Source organism: Phalacrocorax aristotelis, chromosome 1 (genome assembly GCF_949628215.1).
Source record: "Phalacrocorax aristotelis chromosome 1, bGulAri2.1, whole genome shotgun sequence".
In the NCBI taxonomy this organism is placed as follows: Eukaryota; Metazoa; Chordata; class Aves; order Suliformes; family Phalacrocoracidae; genus Phalacrocorax; species Phalacrocorax aristotelis.
The window spans coordinates 101,824,784-101,844,629 of NC_134276.1; positions in this window are offsets into that span (position 1 = coordinate 101,824,784).

Below are 19,846 nucleotides of genomic sequence, written 5' to 3' on the forward strand. Positions count from 1 at the left end.
GAGATTACGAGAGAGATGATGAAGTGCTAGATTCTATCTCCCGTATCTTTTGTGCTCCTGAAGAAAAATCATAAAAAAAATAAAAGAATGTGGCAAACACCACAAAGCTTTGCTGATGGTAGTGATCAGAAGGAGTAATAAGGCTACCTCATCTGTGCTCATACTTCTTTCTTCATCCTTTTTCTGGCCAATATTCCAGCAAATGAGCTATGGTATTATGAATGTATACAGTGTGCTGCGGATGTGGTTCTCCTTGTCAAGACTCTCTCGCTGCACAGTTGCTTGTGGAAGTATAGATATTGTAGGCAATGTCAGATAATAGGACCGACAGACCATTTTCCATAATAAAACTCGAGATTTCTGTTGCTTATAACTTCGTCACATGTTAGAAACAAGTGCTCTAGGTTTTATGGTTTTCCAGTAACAAACCTAGAGAACAACAGTGTCTTTTAATCTCTCTGTCAGCTGCGCAGCCTAAATGCCACGCTGCTACTGAGAAAGAAATCCAGTCCTGAGAGAAAAGTTGTGTCACACATCTTTTGCAACCATCAGCACAGCATGGAGATAAATGCAACCTAATCTATGGCAAGAAGCTCGTGACTGATCAAGTCTGACAGCACGTTAAAGGATTTGTCAGGCTCCATGGGTAAATACCACCCTTCTAGCTTAAAGCGATGAAGGGAGCTGCACATGTTGTCAAGTACCTTCACATCTGCCTAACTAGGCATAGGATCCCACCATGGTGCAAGGCAAGCGGTGTCCGCTGTGGTGTGACTGGGATCTCCACCCAGGTGGTATACATTGTTTTTTGGAGAGGCCTTTCTCTCCCCCTGACTATACAAGGAGGACTGGGTTCCTGACTTGGTGCTCCAGTGAGGTGCTGAAGTGAGATGGGGTAGATCTGTCCCCTCGGGATCCTAAATGAAGGAAGAAGGGGCAGTGTGGCTTTTCACTCTTTCTGCCTGCCCAAGCCCTGCTGGCAGCAGAGAGTGGGGATAACTTCTAGCATGACTGAACACAGCCCGACCTACTGCCATATCCCTGGGAGAGCTGTCTGAAGCTGCATTTGCTGGCTATTTTTGTTACACCAGGCAGAGTCAAGGGGTGGGCTAGGATGGGATGCTGTAAGGCTTGATTTGCTGTCCTCTGCAGTCAGGGTAGTCTCTGGATGCCAGCTAAGGGCAGATCCATGTCTCATTGTGAAACTCTGATGGGATGTGAAACCTTGCCAGGGATGGGGAGCCCACCTTGGAAAAAGGGAGAGACAAAAAAGCAAATGTAGCTTTTACAACATTGGCTTTGCATTAACTATCCTTGTCCCAGTTGGAAAGATAGAGAGGGAAAAGAAGTGAAATCAGTCTGGCTGACCTTTCCGTTAACTTTTTGGCCTCACATGTTGTCCTTTCCACAGCACTAATGCCCAGAGCTGCCAGTGATGCCACAGGAACCACTTGAGGCTATGACTGCCACAGGCACCGTCTTGATGTCAAGCCAAAAGCGGCAAGGAGGATGGTGGTTGTGCCTGCAGCAGTGGTGCAGCAATGCTGGGAGCTGGGAAAACAGCAGGCACAAAGGCAGACCATGTGTTCCCTTTCCTAGCAGCTCAGGGGGTGGTCTGGACCAGCATCAGGGGCTAGGACGGTGTTTTCCAAAGTGGCTCTGTCTGCTGGGGCTGTGGAGGAGCAGAACCCATTCCCTCGTGTCAGGAAATATCACTGGAGATTGCTCCTGCAGGGTGGGAGCCAAGTCCATTGCCTCGGCAAGCCAGGTCGACAGACTCACATGTGTTTTCATCATAAACATTTACATTTTTAAAGCTGTGTCTACAGGTGATCTTTCTGGTTATTTGTGTGGTGCCTGAAAGTGAGAATTTTGGAAAGACCTATTGATTTAGTGGAAGCAAGTGAAGTATTAAGACATGTTGGTGGTCCCTTGTTAACAGTGCAAATCCCCTCATGAACCAAAAGGGTCAGCACATTAGTGAGATAACTTCAGTACAGACTAACTCTCCTGTAAAATCCTGACAGCAAAAAACATTCTTAATGCAGTCATACAGGCAATTTTGTCACTCAGTTGTGCTTTATGTTAGCAATTTGATAATTGATGTATCTGGCCGCTGGTTTAAATGGATTTCTTCCTTAAATAATCAAGACTGAAAAAAAACCCAAAACAAACCAAAACACCCCACCACCACCCCCAGTCCAATTAGAGCCATATTCATACAATTTGCAGATTAGCATTTTTGAATTGCTCATCCTTAGTGCGGAGTGGGGCTGCAGCATCTTCCAATTATACAGAGCAATTAGAGAAGATCATCAAGACATTCTGAGGTCTCATTAGGGAGAGTGTTGGTTGTTACAGACATCTTCACAGATTACAGTAGTGTCTAGGGCACATCACACACACACACACCCCCCATACACACACACGCTCTTTTGGAAGAGTTAGACCGTGACTTACTTCTATTGAAACAATGGTCAATGGTCTCACAGAACAGTCTCATATCAGCTTCTTTAAAAAAAAATGGTGATTTGTTCACACCATCAAAGACATTTAAAATAGAAAAAACTCCACTGAATTTATCTGTCTTTTCAGCTTTTGTAATTGATCACTCTCTGGTAGACAAATACAATTTCCAAGGCAAAATTATTGGGTATTTCCTTACAGAAAAATGTGACCAGCCTGTGCCTCACTTATGGTGGGAAACACAAATTTCAGTGATGAAAGAGCTGAAACAAATAAAAAGAGTATTTTCTTTTAACTTTCATGGTTAATCAGCATGAGGAACACAGCAGCTTTTGAACTCAAGGTAGTCAGTGTGTCTGCCATGGTGCTCATGCTTTTGCGTGTAGGACATGGTGCTGGGGATTGGAGATGAAGTAATGTAGATGTAAATAATCAAATTTTCAGATCAGTTTAGAGGCTTGAAGAGGACTTAAGTCACATGTGAAGCTCATCACACCTTTCTACACATACGTAAATTTCCTCCTAAAAATGCAAAGTTCTCGCAGTGTGTTACAGTACAGTGGGAGCTTCTCAGGGCCTTGGCATAAATAAATTTAACAGGCAGTTGTGCCGGCTGCCAGCTGTGCAAAAATCATCTTTTTCCCACTAATTGGCCAGTCCCATACTCTGGAGCAGACAAAACAGTTTGTGTGCGTCAGCTGAAACAGCTATTGGAGGAAGATCCTGTTGGAAGTGGCAACGCACCCTGAGAAGCCAAGCCCTGGGGTCAAAAGGAGCATGTACAGGAATTTGCCATGGCACAGCAGCATCACACAACATATACCCTGACTCGCCCATCTGCAGCTATTCCTATCGTGCAGTCATGCAAGAGGCGACAGCCTCTGACTAACGATGCCGTTCCCCTCAGCTGATCCTTAACACGCTCCCGCTGTCTGTCCTGCGTGCGTGCGGGCGGCATCACCTGCAGAAGGCAGCATGGCTGCTCAGTCCTATCACCAGAAACACAGACAGTAATGCTCTACCCGTAAGGTTAGATAGCACGATAACTGGAAAACCTTTTTGTTAGTGATATCACACTGTAGTTTGTCGTGTCACTTTCTGTCATCACTGACTGCTGTTGAGATCAGAAGTAGCGGTCACAGGAATGACGAGGGGCAAACGAGTCAGCTTGTGATAGAAGCAGCCACTTGTATTTTCCACAGCTGTCTTGAATATCACATTCTCACAACCCAAATCCAACCCAAAACCTAAACCAAAAATGCTACTTTGAAAAAGTGTTTTGAGACTGAATATTTCTGTTCTAACACAATATGACAAGAAAGATCAGTGCTAAAAGCTATGTGCAAGAAGCTACACATTGTACACAGTTCCAGGAGAAGGTGATTCTTTATTAGCAGTCTATATCTATCGAGAGAGAGAGAGAGAGAGAGACAGATAGACACTCGGCATTGTTTGTGAGACATTTCCAGAATACCTACTCAGTAGGAAGTTATTGAAGTCTGGAAAAATGTTTAAAGTGGCATCTTTGCCTAGGAAGATATTTTTCATAGATAAAAATTACTTCTGATTCTACTTATTTATGTTGGTGCTTATATGCCCTGCTGTTGTCTTAGGCTTTGTTTGTGTTGCTTGCTGCTACTTGTTGTCATGGAGAATATTGCACAAAGCCAGACAGCAAAGAGATAAGAGCAGAGGTTTCCAGTGATATTTTGGTTCATTTTGGAATGCTGTATTTAAGTATAGGGAGCAAATTTATGGGAAAAGCAAAACAAATTATTACAGGCAGTGCTCTTTTTCAACTTCAGAAGGCAGAGGAATGGAGGAGTGATTCCAGGCCGTAAACAAGCCATCCCATCTGCAGTAATGACTGGCATGAGCAGCATTCTTTAGGAGCTCAACCTTGAATGGTCTCCAGGGATCAGGTTTCTGGCATATTGCACTCTTGATGGTACAAGAAAATCAAGTTCAGAAACGTTGCATTAACAGCATGTCTCAGTGTCGACCTCTTCACTTTAATCCACTCCCTTGGGGGTCACAATGTACTCTCTTAACTGGTTATTGCCAAACAAGTATTTATAACATATCTGTGGCATGAATATATAGATTTTTTTTAAATCTGAGGCCAAATTTTACCTTCAATTTTTGCCTGCTTTGCTCCTCCCTAAGGTCCTTGCTTACCCTATGGGTAGTGAGGTTATTTCCGTGCATGGCGCTTCCCCAGTCACAGGAAGTGGCAGGTACACCCGGGTCCCAGTGCCTCTGTGCCCTGTGTGATGCATCTGCATTCCTAACCATGCACAGTGACATGCCAAGCACCTTTGGCTATCTTCCCAGAGAGTGCTGGATGCATAAATATAGACAGAGGGAAAAAAATGAGAGGGAAAGCTTACTGGCAGAGGCACACTTTGGTGCTAACACTGGAACATGCTGCTTTATTTGTCTGCCATCCATGTTAGTTTATGCCACAGAAATAGGAACCTCCTAATGAGGACAGGGGTTGAAAGCTGAAGGACCAGGACACCAAAGGTTGCTCTAAAGATTCACAGTGGTTTAAAGGCATGCATGGAGAAGGGGGGATGTCCCAGAGGACTGGAGGAAGGCAAATGTTACCCCTATCTACAAGAAGGGCTCGAGGGAGGATCCGGGTAACTATAGGCCCATCAGCCATACTTCAATCCCTGGGAAAGTTATGGAATGAATCCTCCTGGGGGCCATCACAAGTCAAATGAAGCACGTGATTGGGAAAAGCCAAAATGGCTTCACTAAAGGCAGATCGTGTTTGACAAACTTGGTGGCTTTCTATGACAAAGTGACTTGCCTGGTTGACATGGGGTGGGCAGCGGACATTGTCTACTTGGACTTCTCCAAGGCTTTTGATACGGTTCCCCACAGTCTCCTCCTGGAGAAATTAATGCGTTATGGCCTAGACAAGTGGTCTGTGCAGTGGGTGGGGAACTGGCTGACAGGCGACACCCAAAGGGTGGTGGTAAATAGCTCCTTTTCCAAGTGGCGACCTGTCACAAGTGCAGTCCCCCAGGGATCGATATTGGGCCAAATGTAATTCAATATCTTTATAAGTGATCTGGATAACATCATCAAGTGTAGCCTGATGAAGTTTGCTGATGACACCAAGTTGAGTGGGGAAGTAGACGCTCCAGAAGGGAGAGCTGCTCTGCAGGGAGATCTGGATAGGCTGGAAGAGTGGGCCAGCAAGAATCTGATGAAGTTCAACAAGGAGAAGTGTAAGGTCATGCACCTGGGAAAACATAATCTGGGAGCACAGCACAGACTGGGATCCGCCTGGCTGGGGAGCAGCTCTGTGGAAAGGGACCTGGGGGTCCTGGTGGACAGAAAGCTCAACATGAGCGAACAGTGTGCTGCTGCGGCCAAGAAGGCCAACAGGATGCTGGGTTGCATCAAAAAGGGCATGACCAGCAGAGACAAAGAAGTCATCATCCCACTCTACTCAGCGCTTGTCAGGCCACACCTGGAGTACTGTGTACAGTTCTGGTCCCCGCTATACAAAAAGGATGTGGACAGGCTGGAAGGGGTCCAGAGAAGGGCCACCAGGATGATCAAATGACTGGGAAGCCTGCCATATGGGGATAGGCTGGGAGAACTGCGTTTGTTCAGCCTTGAGAAAAGGAGGCTCAGAGGGGATCTCATCACCATGTACCAGTACTTAAGGAGTAGCTACAAAGAAGACGGAGACTCTGTTTTTACACGGAGTCACATGGAGAGGACAAGAGGGAATGGACACAAGTTGCTCTTGGGGAGGTTCCAATGGGACACAAGAGGGAAATTTTTCACAGTGAGGACAGTCAACCATTGGAATAATCTCCCCAGGGAAGTGGTTGACTCAGCCACATTGGACACCTTTAAGAGTTGGCTGGACAGGTTGCTGGGCCATCTTGTCTAGACTGTGCTCTTCCTGTAAAGGTTGGACTAGATGATCAAGATGATCCCTGAGGTCCCTTCCAACCTGTGATTCTGTGTTTTACTGCATGCCAGGCTTGGGGACGAGGGCAGCAAACGTTTTGGAAATTTAGAGCAAGACAATTCTTTAATGAAAAGTGCATATATTTCATATGAATCATCTCTTTGACTCAGCTGAGACAAAACAGAGGTATCTATTTTCCAGACTGGTATCTTTAAAACTGTCTACAGTTTTGGGTATCGATTCTGGTCTCAGGAAGTGTTTTCTGTTCCTTCTATCATCATGAGACAGGATTAAATTACAATTGATTTTACTATGGATTAAATATGTTTGTACTGGATTAATCACTAATGAAAGTACAACTGCTTTGAAAATTCACCCTATCACCAAGCTCAGAGACTACAAATAAGAAATAAATGTTGTCTTGTGCATAATCCACTGCTTTGTTTCATTGGTTTGTATCATCCGTTCCCACCTCTGCCTTTGCAGTTTTCAAAAATAGTTGTGGATTTTTTTTAAGTGCCTGAAAGTTTTGGATACCCATTACCTACTAATTTTAAGGGGAATTGGATGGCTCTCTCTTTTAAAACATCAGCTATGGCGTTTTTACCCTTCCCTGCTTGCTTTTCCCTCCTCTCCCAGCAGTCCTATTTTTAACACAGGGAGGTCAGCTATCATCCTGACAGATATTCAAGTGCAACAGACTTCTGGCCTGGCTTGCCTTTCCAGTGAGCATAGCTGCCAATTCACATCCGCTTTTCAGTCAGCAGCCATGAGATCAGCTGTTCCAGGCTCCGGGAAGCTCTGCGCCTGGCCAGCATCCTCCCTCTCCCCGCCGTCCACTCTGGCCGGCGTGATCCCGCGCAGCTGCAGCACCGCCAGCAGAGACCGACTGGCCCCGAGCGCCAAACCTCAAACACTAGATGCTTTGCTGGCGGAACAGATATCATCTGAAGTATTTGGGCAGCACAGGAGGGATTTCTTAGGCCAGGCACTTGGACCGAGCTGCACGTGTAATGCAAGGACCGCTGGGCACGTGCCCCCAGAAATGTGTCTCTCTCCCAAAGCCCAGCCATAACCTCCATGAAGGCAGCTCGAGGGGGCTGATTTGAACCCCTGTGCAGTTTGTGCATATGAACAGCCTTCAGTGCTGATCAGGTTTTCCTCTGGACTCCGGAAAAGAGGACTACCTTATTTTAATGTGTTGGATAATTTCCTCTGTAATTTTGCAGCGGCTGTTTCCTATGGGGACACGGTGAGGTGGGTATTTTGCTTGGCTCCTGCAAGGCTCATGGGGCAGCAGCCGCCCCTCGGGAGCAACCGCTGCCCTGGCCCCAAAGAGATGGTGGGAGATGCTCACTCCTGGCTCCACGTGCCAGCCCCACACCTACACGCAGAACCTGAGCAGAGCTGGTGGCTGCGTGATACCTACCCCGAGTTGGCAGGTCTCCCAGCCACCTACAGGTCAAAGCTGTGCTGTTAAAGCCCTTAACATTTAACTGTCACAGGTATCAAACAAGCATCTTCATGTAAGATAAGTCTCAGAAACTGCAAAGTTTTGCCTCTTCTTCCAAAAGTTCTCGACTTATTTATCCTCAAGTAGCTGGTAGGTAAGGTTTGTTCTGTGCGAGGGATTGTTGATACCTGCTGCTCGCAAAGAACTCAAAGCTCAGTGCAGGAAAAAGGGAGGTTCAAATAGTTTTGAAGCAGAAGCACTGAGTTGTATGGTCACCCTTTGGCTCCCAGGAGGGAGAATTTTATCATGGCCTATGAAAAGCATGCCCGGTCTTCAGTTGCAGCTCTGTGGCAGGAAAGAAAAATGTAAGATGCGCTTTTTTCCAGCTGTCATTGTAAGATTTAATGTGTTCAGCAAGATGGCTGGATCTTCAGTTGGTGTCAGTTGGAGAAGTATGTGAAGCAGTGGAGCTATGTTGGCTGGTAGCAGCTGAGAGTCATGTGGCTCTCCCTTGTTTTGACTTTTCAGATCTCTTTCCTTCAGGTTGCCAGGACAGTGTTTTGGTTAAGGAAAGCAACAGGAATCAAACCCGATGTTACTGAACCACCCTGTCCGAGTTGGTGCATGATGACCAGGTTAATCTGTAGGTCCCATGGCTGGGTTGGATAATAGGAAACACTGAGTGCTTCAGCATCTTCTATTAGCCTGTCCAGCTGGAGTGATTTCCTCCTCTTGCTTTTACAGAGTCTTTCTTTTTAAACTAAAGGAGATTTTTAGCAGTTAAAAAGAACTGCTGCACATATGCACACATAAATCTTTGTGGACTTTTTCAGGCTATGCTCAGCTTTAATGATAGTCTCCCCTCAACTATGTAAAGATCTATTAATCTTGAGTCAAACTATTAGACAGTCACACTAGAGTGGTTTTGAATTAAACAAAAATGAAATTGGTTCATGCACCATCATTCCAAGTGCCTTTGTTGTAATGTCTGTGTATCTAGGACACATGTTACATCTTAGTTTGAGTTTTTAAGTTCATCTCAAGTTGCCCGGCTAGGACTGGAACCAGGACCATAATAACACAGTGGTTCTTCATTGAGGAAGTAAAATCACCATTTGCTGAGAGCTAGTGAGCTCTCCACCGTGCACGTGGAAGGCACCGCACAGCAGCGTTACTGATGCTGTGTTGGCTGAGGTCAGGGCTCTGCTGAGCCAGGGCCCTGGGAAGGAGGGAGGAGGGAAGCATCCCGACCAGCGAGGCACTGCAGTCACCAAAAACTGGAGGAGGAGGTGGGCGCAGGTCTCCTCACTGCAGGCAGAGCGGCAAGGTGGCTCTTCATCCAGAGTCACAGAGCCCTGATTGCCAAAGCCCTGTTCCCGTGGTTTAAACCACAAGGCCATCCTTCTTCTGCATGCATGAAAGTAATCCTCCTGACGTGTGCAAGTAGTGTGTGGTATGCTGTAAATTATAACCTTATCCGGCCAGTAACCATTTTCCTGGAGAAGTAGTTTTCCATTTTGGTGACATAAACACCTTGCTGAGAGACAGAGATGCAGTGCAAACCTCTGGCTGTAAACATTGTAGTACCTTTTGTCCCACAAACTTAGGTGGTACGTGGTAAATGTACTTCATCAAAACGTGCAACTTTTAACCAGTAGGTAGCTAAAGTTTCAGTTGGGAAACCACAAACCAATAGAGTATAATAACACCAGTGATAGGGAGAGAAATGCGGCTGTGTACTCTAATTACCGTCCAAGAGGCCATCACAGGCAGACAAAATGCCACAGTCTGTGGTGGCAGTGGGAAGCCACATGCTGGGATGAAAACGTGCTGTTTGCAACATAAACATCTCTGTTGCATGGGCCGGGTCGATATTTGCATCTCTTTTGCAAGCTAAACAAAACCAAACAGCTGGCTTCATGTGGGGCAACCCCAGGTTTTACTCACCTATTTTTATTTCCAGCAGGAGGAGAAGGCTCACGGAGTGTGTGGTGTTGTAGGCTTATTTGTGTGTTTTCTCCAAATAGCCCCATATGCTAGGGATAACAGCAACAGAAAATGCTAGGGTATCTGCAGTGGTGGATTATCACCAGTAGAAAAAAAAAAACAAACATTAAGAGTTTGATATATGTTAACACTGAATATTTTGACAAGGACCAGTAGGAAAAAGAAAAGAGAGGTGTGCGGTTCACTTCTTCAAGCAGGCCTCTTAGGTTTTGGCAGCAGTGAAAATGTTTACATTACTCTTGTATTTCATACGTGATGTGTAACTCTCTGAAAATTTTCTGTGGTGTGAATCAGCCAGACATTTTCCCTGGGATGTAACAGAGAGGCAGCTCTCGCTTCTAGGCTGAAAAGAGTCAGTGGTATGAAGTAATTTTACCGAACAAGGTAATTGATGTTCATAATTTCTTCTGAGCAAAGCCCCTTAATGTCATATGTATAAACACTACTGAGACTTTCTGTGAAGGTGATTTTGAATTATACTAGGTAGCTGGCTCACCACCGTCAGCTATAGAGAGAAACTACTGAATAACAGAATGAATGAAAAATATGGCAAGGGGGTTGGCAGGAAAAAAATTTATTAATGTGAACCCTATGAACTTTGATAACAGTTTTTGATAAATTTTCTTTTGATATATAATTTTTTCTATTAAATTCATTAAAATTTGCCAAAATTATGAAAATTCCATTGAAAAATATTTTTTAAGGAGCTGTTTGAGTGATTTTTAATTTTTTTTAATGACATTTTTCAGCTGATTCTGCTAAGAACAGCAATAAGGGCTGTACACTCAACTGGTACTAGAACCACCACTGGTTTTGTAGCCACTAGTTTAATTAAAAAATAAAATAGACTCCATTATAATTGTCTGTTTTCACACACCAAAAATCTTTACTTTTTCTATTGAAATTTTATATACTTTTTCTTGTTGTCTGGAGATATATAACTTCTGAAGACCTTGGAAAACTTTCCTTCAGTTCTGGAGTCAGGAAGCATTAAAACAATCAGAGGCTTTTGGTTTCTGACTCAAATTATAGCTTTTTTACAAAAGGCTTAAGACATATAAGAAACTCTATACAGAGAAACGCCAGTGCCCTCACAGTGAACGCAACTTCAGTGGTCTGAAATCAAGCAACTCAAACTCAGGAAATTCCCCCCCATAAATCTAATCTCTAATGGCAAAATTACTATGGACACGTTTCATTTGCAAAATCCTTTTTTTCCTTCCTTGTTAAGTGGAAATATTTGCATGTTGCTCTCTAGTCTGTTTTAATCAGTATCATACTGCATCTCATTGCTGATACGCAATGCAGGTTAACTTAATCTTACCAGAGCAACTTCTGGCATTTCCTAATTTTGGAAGCCTTGTTCTGTGAACTTACCATTACATCATTTTAGTATCATTTACATTTACTCTAAAACATCCACATCCATATTTTGCTGATTTTGTTCAATCCTGTGCCCTGCTCATTTTTCCCAGTATTTTAATGAAAAAAAAAAAAAACCAGAAGGCCAGGGAAGGGTCACCCTTAGAAAAAGTCTGCTCTGCTCTTTGAAACTGAGTAAGCTCAACCACAAAATAAACCACTGTAAAAAATGAATGATGAGATGAGAATACCTTTGCATACATGGCACATGGGAGGAACAAAGTAGTCACAAACCATCCAATTGCTTCTAACCACAAGATTTTAACACTAGCTGACAGTGCTGTTGATACAACTATTCTTAACATATCTGGAAAATATTCTTAATATTCAAACACTCTCTTTCCTAACCTAAAAACCCTAATGCAAAAAAACAGGCACCAGTAAGAGAGTCAATCCTAGCCTGATTGAATTTAGGAAGAAAATTCGCATTAATTTCAAGCTTGTGTGGCTTCCAAACTAAGAGAGAATAACAGCAATAGGTCCATCACACAAAACATTCTTAATGTATTAATTTAGTATTACAATGGCAGATTTTTTTTTATGTGCTTCATGACAAGCAAATGCTTATCTCTTTTCCATGAGGCTACTATGTTGAAATTGAGACAATAACCTTGCATAGGTCTAATTATTCTACTTGTATTTATACAATTTTACAGCTATGCTTATTTCTAAATAAATGGTAGTTCTGACTTTTCTTAGGTAGATTCCATATTTTATTACAAAATGGGATGCTTAAAAATGAATTTTCCTACTTTTCTTTCCATAATATTCTGATATTTTCCTGTTATTCTGGATGTAGTTACAGGAAGTTTAACATTATAGCACATTCATCTGGATAGCTATAAAAATGAAAAAATACATGTATGACATATAAAATGGAAATATGACTTTGCAAGTCCCATTCTGTGTTGTCTGACCGCCCCCCTTTAATTTGCTGGATTTGCCTGCAGAGGCTTATCAGGATGGGTGGTGGTGTTTGTCATGCCTCCGATCCAGTTGGCCAAATGGGGTGATGGTGAAGCCATCTGTCTTGGGGCTGACTCCCCTCCCGTCACTCCAGTGTCACTCTGCCAAAGCTCAGGGGTCAATTCTGTATCAGGCTGCTGTAAATGAGAGGAGATGGGGGGACCATCAGTGAGGTAACAGGCTACTGGAACATTTAATGTTTTGATGCCTTCAGTACAAAAGCCGTTTCTTTAATTTCTATGTTTTCATGGTTCCTATAAAGACAGGAAGCGCTCGGGTCAGACACTTCCCACAGTTAAGATGCAAGAGGGCTAAGGGACCTCCGTCTCGCTCTGACTCCTCTCACTGGGGTTTACTTACCAGGCAGCACCCTACCCCTTTGCTCAGTAATGCATAACAAAGATATTAATTATAAAGACCCTACATGAAAAAATTATGCTGTGTCTACTTATTTTAGGTGAAAAGAGGATCATATGCTTGCTAGACTTGATAGCTGGATTGCTCAAAAGGGTATGCAGGTATACAGAGATGCAAAGGCTCCTTTTGGGGGCCCGGCACCCTTTTACCCCAGGCAGATGAGGTAACACTTATTATTTCCCTGCTTCACCAATGTGGAGAGAAACCTGAGCTTGTAAAATATTAAAACCCATCAAGCTGCCTCCCCTCCTGGGAACCCCGGCTCTCTGTCAGTGAGGTACCCGCTGCATGCAAGCCAGCATGGCAGGGGGTTTGTAAGGTGAGGTGCCAGGCAGGGAAAGGGTGTGAGTGGGAGCCAAGCAGCAAAGCACCTCCTCCAGCATCAACAGCCTGGCCAGAAACCGGATCTCAGACCCTGAGCCAGTGGGCCACACAGAGACTAGTCTAAATTTCATGCACGTTCTTCAAATGATGATGTAATTTATAACTTATCCAGAGCAGACAAAAATTAATAACTGAGCGGCTTGTTTTAACTCATGCCAGTCATGCTATCAGCTTCGTTCAACATGAGATGTGGCTTTCATCAGGGCTGGGTTGGAGAGATGAGGGCGTCACCGTCTCTGTCTCTTGCTCCCATCAAATACGTGTCGCACACTCTCGTGTGGAGCACAGTGTTAGAAATAGAATGGGCATATGGCTGTGCTCCTCTGGTATCAAGTAACAAGCTTTGCATGCTTGGTGTAGGGAAGGAAATAGCAAGGGGAAGGGGGAAATGAAAATAAGTAGAGAAAAAATCCCACATAAAACAGGGAGAATGTTAGTAAAGTGGAGCTTATGATTCAGTTTTCTAACCGCAGCTTCGGGGTCCCTATTTCTGAACAGGATGTGACTTAATGCTCTTGTGGGGACCATCTACCAAAGGAAAAAAAAACCCATCATCTCTTTGCCACTCATGGAGAAAAGTATCGATTTCTGCTTTTTATGAAAAAGAGACAGGTGGCCATTTTCTGTGTATTTAGATCAGCAAACAGAGCAATCATGAAAGCCAAACTTCTGTTATCTCCTTGGATGAGTGCATCCTTCTGAACCCTTCAAGTCTAATAGTGTTTTAGAAAGTAAAAATCCCCGTGCATGCTCAGCACATCCTTTCCATTGGTATATTTAGAGTTACAGTGAATTGTCAGTATAAAAATATGTATCATCTCCAGTATTGTTATCACATTTCTGTCAGCCTGCAGATCCAGCAGGGAAGCTGGGCTCCTTCACTTTACCAATACAACTATTAACCATTGCAAACTGCAAAAGATCAGATGGCAAATGAAAGCATTACTACCTGCCAGCTGAAGTGCCGTAACGTGCGCATGCTGCCACCGCAGTACCGGCTGGCTTGCTGAACTTCAACTGTTGTGTAGATTACTGTAACCTCTGCTGACAGCTGCTCACTAAGCCTCTGCAGTGTAGTTGTTAGCTGTTGTCTAGCAAGAGTTGAAGCTCCACATGGCTCCACCTTTGCAGCCCAGATCATGTACTTGGTTATGCAGATGATGCTTTGAGCACCAGGTTTGTTGCTGCCTCCTGCTGTCTGTGTAGCATCTGCCCCTTCGCTTGCATGTGCATAATGAGTGCCAACGAGCAAAGCAGCAGGGAGTTGGACCGCAAGAGAAGGTGATTAAGATACTGATAACTGCTGTGTACTTGAGAGTAGGCTTTCTCCTGTAAAACCTTCCTCAGGCTGAAGGTGCTCAAGAATGATGATCTGACGAGCCAAGGGCAAGTGCCACAGCTCTGTATCCATGACGCAGGACTGTCCTTTGAAGAACAACTTAAAAGAGTAGGGCAAGCAGGTAAGGGTAAATGGAGAAAAATTTCTGGAAATGCTGCCTGTGCGTGTTTGTTTGGCAGTTCATTGGTTCAAAACTTGAAGCAGCTTTTCTTGAAGCAGCTTTTCTGGACCATAAGCAATTACTAATGCCTCCCCTTAAAAGGAATCCACAAGCTAATTTTGAGTAAGTTTGTCACTGCCTGCTGGGTACCTCAAAAGCCCAAAGTCCCTTGAAGCTCAAGAACTGCATGTGAAAATTAACTGGAGAGGCACTCAAGAGGGATATTTGCGTGGGAAGCTTTGCAGAATTACTGTGTGCAGCAACTGGTTGGTGATGACCTCTGTCAGACTGTGTTCTGACCCAGTTACACAGGAGAAAGTAAAGCTGGGATCTCAGGCAGTTTTTGGGATTGAAGAGCTTAGACCTATTCTGCCTCAACGGTATGCACAAACCATTCCTGACAGATATCTGACTCAGCTGTACTAAAACCTGCTAAAACTCTGGCAAAACCTATATAAAAATCCATACAGAACAGCATAAACCCTCCTCTTTCCTCCTTTTTTCATACCTACTGTTTTGTAAGAAAATAGACATTTTTCTCTCTATTGGGATTTTTGTCTGTGAGACATCCTATTACCCAAGTCAATGTGAGTTTGACAAAGAAATCAAAGCAGACAAGCATCCAGTAGACTTTTAAACACCATCATATACAGTGATGGCCTGAATGGAAGCTGTCTTTTCTAGTTGCTCCTATGATATATGTGTATGTAAAATATCTAAATAAGAAGTCATTTATGACAACAGTTTTTGACAGTTACTGCTGGGTGGACGCATAAGCTTTCTCCAGTCAAAGCCACAAATAAAAATGCTGTATGGCATGTATAAGCTCTTTTCCTGGCCAGCTTTTACAGTCCAGCAGTGGATGGATCAAATTGGTTGTTTTACAACTAGTTTTCTTTATTGGTCACACAGAGTTATCCAAAAAGTAAGCCAGGACATAGCGCACCTTTTGAAATAAGTGTGGAAGAAATCCTGCTACACTCGCAGCATGATTTAAAATAGGAAAACTCAAGATAAATCTTTATGATCAAAGCTATTGAACTTGTCACTGTGTTATTAAAGCTGCCTATACTCTTACTGCAGCAGTGCCATTGGTGCACTGTACTCCTCAGTCCTGAGTTCCTCCCAGTCTTCAAAACACAGATCCTCCCTAAATTCTATATTTGACACCTACAATACCAATATGAGGTCTGAGAGAGCAGGATGGCTTAGTTTGTGATCCACAGCAGTCAGAGTATTGACATTCCCACACTCCCATCTTGCACATGTGTCCTGGCTCCCTGGCTGGAGAGATGTCTTCTCCAAACTGATCCCTGCAAAGCAAAAAGAAATGTTGAGATTCATTGAGTGAGGAAGAGCTAGCAAGAAGGATCATGGTTTCTAGTGGTTAGGGTGTTCCTTTGGTGAGGGAGAGTCCTGAGTTTGGGTTCTTGCAGTAATGATGCAAAATGGAGAAATGGTCTGGGAACAGTGACTAGAACTGAAGCACCCTTTCTCAGGTGTCTGTATTGCTGGGTTATTGGCTCTTGTTTGTCCTTCTTTGGCTACAGCTCCATATGGCCAAGTGGCTCAGCTCCAGTGAGAATGGCACAGGCAGATCCTTTCTCTCAAAAGCCTGTAATTTTAGAATCTTTCTGGGAAGCAGAGATGTACGTTTGAACCCTCCCAGAATGAGGTGGGCATTAAGCCCAGATCTCCCCCTCTCTGAGCAAGTGTTTTAGCTGCAGAGAAGCAGGGCAACTTCTGTCCTTTAGGAGGAAAGCTGCAGTGTCTGGTGTGATTTTCAGGGCACTCATTCCTTTTGTTGGGTGTCAGCTATGCTGGAGATGCCAGAGGATGTCTCAGGAAACCCAGGGCTGAGATCTGATTTGAGACACATGAGAAAGGCAACAAGCCCAGTGGAGACAGCAGCATGCTAATTCATGTGCTTTAGGTAATTTGAAACGTGATGCGCAATCATGGCATAGGAGGCGGCACTCAGGATCACTGACTTGACATGGGGAGCCTTGGCTATTTCTTAGTCCTGTGTGAGGTGCCCTGCTTCCTTGGTGACTTCACCCTGGTCATCCTGCCCAGTGTCACATTTCTGCATGATGGTATGATTCCAGCAAGTCATATTTTTACCTTTGAAAACCACCTTAGATGGCCATCTGAGTACCATATGCTCAAAATTTCTTCTTAAGGTCTCAGAAGGTGTTTTATTTTTTCTTTTCGTTCTTTCCCAGATGTGTACAGGCCTGGTGAATATAAGCCATGGGGACAAGTAGTGCATCATATTAGATTTGGAGCAGATAGGAACAGATACCATTGTCCTACACATCTGGCAGATGTTCAGATCCCCCCATTCTGTTCCCAGGTACTTCAGTCTGTATCAGGAGCAAGCCCATGAAATTCTGCCCACAGTGCCTTTTATCCCCTTTATTATTCCTCAGTTCTAACCCACAAGAAATTTCAAACATTAGAAATGGTTCAGTGCATAATGGTTTTCAAAAACATGCTGTATCTCTGTCTAAATGAGAAAAATAAATATCTAGGGAGCTTTTGCACATGTCAACAGTACTCAGTGAAGCAATATGTGTAGGCAGCACTGGAAACAGTGACAAAGTGAGTATCTGTGCATAACTTGGTAATAATATCATCACCGTCTAGACAACTCAACAATTAGCATCCAGACATACCGAAGCCTTCTTTAAGAAGTCTCCAACAATAAGAAAATATGCCTCCATGGGGAAGAAAGCCACAGCTCTCTCTGCTACCTTGCACATGCACATTTAAGTCTAATTTCATTTAAAAGGTTGCTTTCTAAGATGAGCTGCTTTTCTCAAGGCCACTGCTGAGTATGTGAGTGCAAAAAATACACTTGATGAAGATCTTCCTGTTAAAACATCTGTTTTAATATTCTCTATATATAGAAGTTACTAGGCAAAACTCTGTTTGATATGGTAATTCCCATGCACTTCTTGGGCTCCTTCTCCTTTTTTATTTACTTTGAAAAATGTTATCTTCAAAACTGTACCAATATTGGGGAAAACTCAGGAAAAATAAAGACTTTCTGCACAAGGCTATGACTTCCAGTGAGATGTCTTTACAAGCCCTGTCCCAAGACTTGACTCTTCCCTAATGCACAGGCCCAAGTCTGGTCTCACTTCCCGATTTTTTTCTGTCAACCAAAGACTGCCATATTACACAGGGATAAGTCCAAGGCAAAGGCAGAATGATGCCCTCATATTTTATTGACACAGGAGTTTTATTGCCTGTGCTGCAGACTTTGTCCTAGAAGGGTGCAGGCAGAAATGGCATTGGATCCTTCTTTTCCAGAGCACTGACATACAGAGGGAGGCAGAAAATTATGCAAAACCCCTCATTATTCCAGCTGAAGGCAAAGCTTATCTCTTCGTACCTCTCATGACTTGGCCTCACTAAGGACCATGTGGGTTGCAGCCTTCAGGGAGCCTTTGTCAATAGGAGCTGGTTCTGGCTGCAGGCACCATGAACCCTCCTTCAGGGGTTATGTGTAGGCACCGCAGCTGCAGTGTGGAAAAAATCATGCTGCCTAAGAATGCAGTGAGGCGTCCCTGTTTCACATTTAAAGTGTTGAGTATGTGTGTGTGCAATTGCTAATGACATCAGCAGCACCTTTATTGCAGCAATGGGTAGCGATGATGGCTAAGGCACGTTTTTTTTCATTGGTCAAAGGCCAAGACAAACAGGAATGATTTAAGTCATCACTACCTTTCCATCCCACATAAGCTGAACTATGTTGAGAAACAGAGACCTGAGGTGCCTTTGCCCCTTGCTGGGTTCCAGGCCAATTGTGGAGTTGGCTTTTAATTCTTCCTTGCTTTGAGGACCAGCCCCAAAGCCCTGAGCCCTCAAACCATGAATCATACTCTGCTGCTGCTCTGAGTGCATCTGATAGATTCGCAGCTCCTTTTCCCAGTGAGAAATATGAGCAATAAGCAAAAGATGTAGAAAGGTCATCAGAACATGGCAGGGTAGTAACAGAAAGACATTTCTGTTCAGTACTTCCCACACTGACATAAAATAGGAGCAGGGTGAAATGGTTCAGACTAAACCGGTAGTTGGTCCCACAGTTTTTGGAAGTGGGAGAAGCCATGTGCCACATTTTTCAAGTCTGTTAGCATAAGGTCTTTGTTGTTAGCCCTGTCAATGTCTCCAAGGTAGACAGGGCTTAAAAAATATGTGTTTTTTCCTTGGGCAGTTCTGCCTGACTGCAACATCCATGGAAATGCTATACTCATGAAATCAGAAATCAAGAGGGTCAATAGTTGAGCTAAGTATGTCTAAGGTTTGTTTATGACTAGGAGAAAAAACATGCAAGTGAAACTCCCACCCCGAGTTCTGTAGATGACATGAACATTTTATTGAAATGTCTTTCCACACCCAGTGGTAAGGAAAAAAACACTGGTCATTATTTCAGAGGTTCAGACGTGGGAGGGGATAGGACTCACCAGCACTTGCTGTGCTCCAGCCTGAAGCCAAGTTTAGATATGAACAACTAAATATAGTGACATAAAACGTTATTCTCTGCCCATGCCCCCACACCCCCTGCCCACTATTTCAGCCCTCTTAGGATCAGGTAATCAATGACAAGCTTGGATAGCCAATGAAATAACTCTGTATGTGTGTGTGTACACGTGTCTATGGGGGGAATGTCCTCCTGACCACCTATGGTCAGCTAATGGCTGATTATTTTCCCTGCAAATGAGAAAACATGAAATCTTCTTCAGTTCCCCCAAATAATGAGGATTTTTCCTCACTGCCCAAGAAGCCACACACCATACATTTCTGCAGGCACCTCACTTACAGTGCAGGCTGAACACAGACCATACTAACAAGCATCCATTGTCCCCTGGAGAGCCAGCACCTGCGAGTCGTCTAGGGAGGCTTGTGATGTTTGCATTGGGTTTCAGTGATCTTTTTCACTCCCCTGGTCTCCTGGCTTATCACCTGGTGACTCTGACCTGTATTTAGCTGTGCTCATTTCCCGTAAGGGAGCAGGTCAGGCCATTGAAGAGGAGCCTGAAACCATCATCACAGCATAAATATCCACTTGTCTTGGGGAATCCCAGCACGTGGATGCTACAAAGAGCGGCATTTCCCTCACTGCAAGTTACCCACCCCTTTCTGCTTTCACATTCAGTGAGTGGTTCTGCAGGAGGAGAGGGAGAGGAGATTACATTTGTCATGACAGGTGGCTGCTCCTCAGATGACCCTGCTCCAGGTTGCCTTTTCCAGAGCAAGTACTTTGTTGTTTGCTCAGCCAGTGTA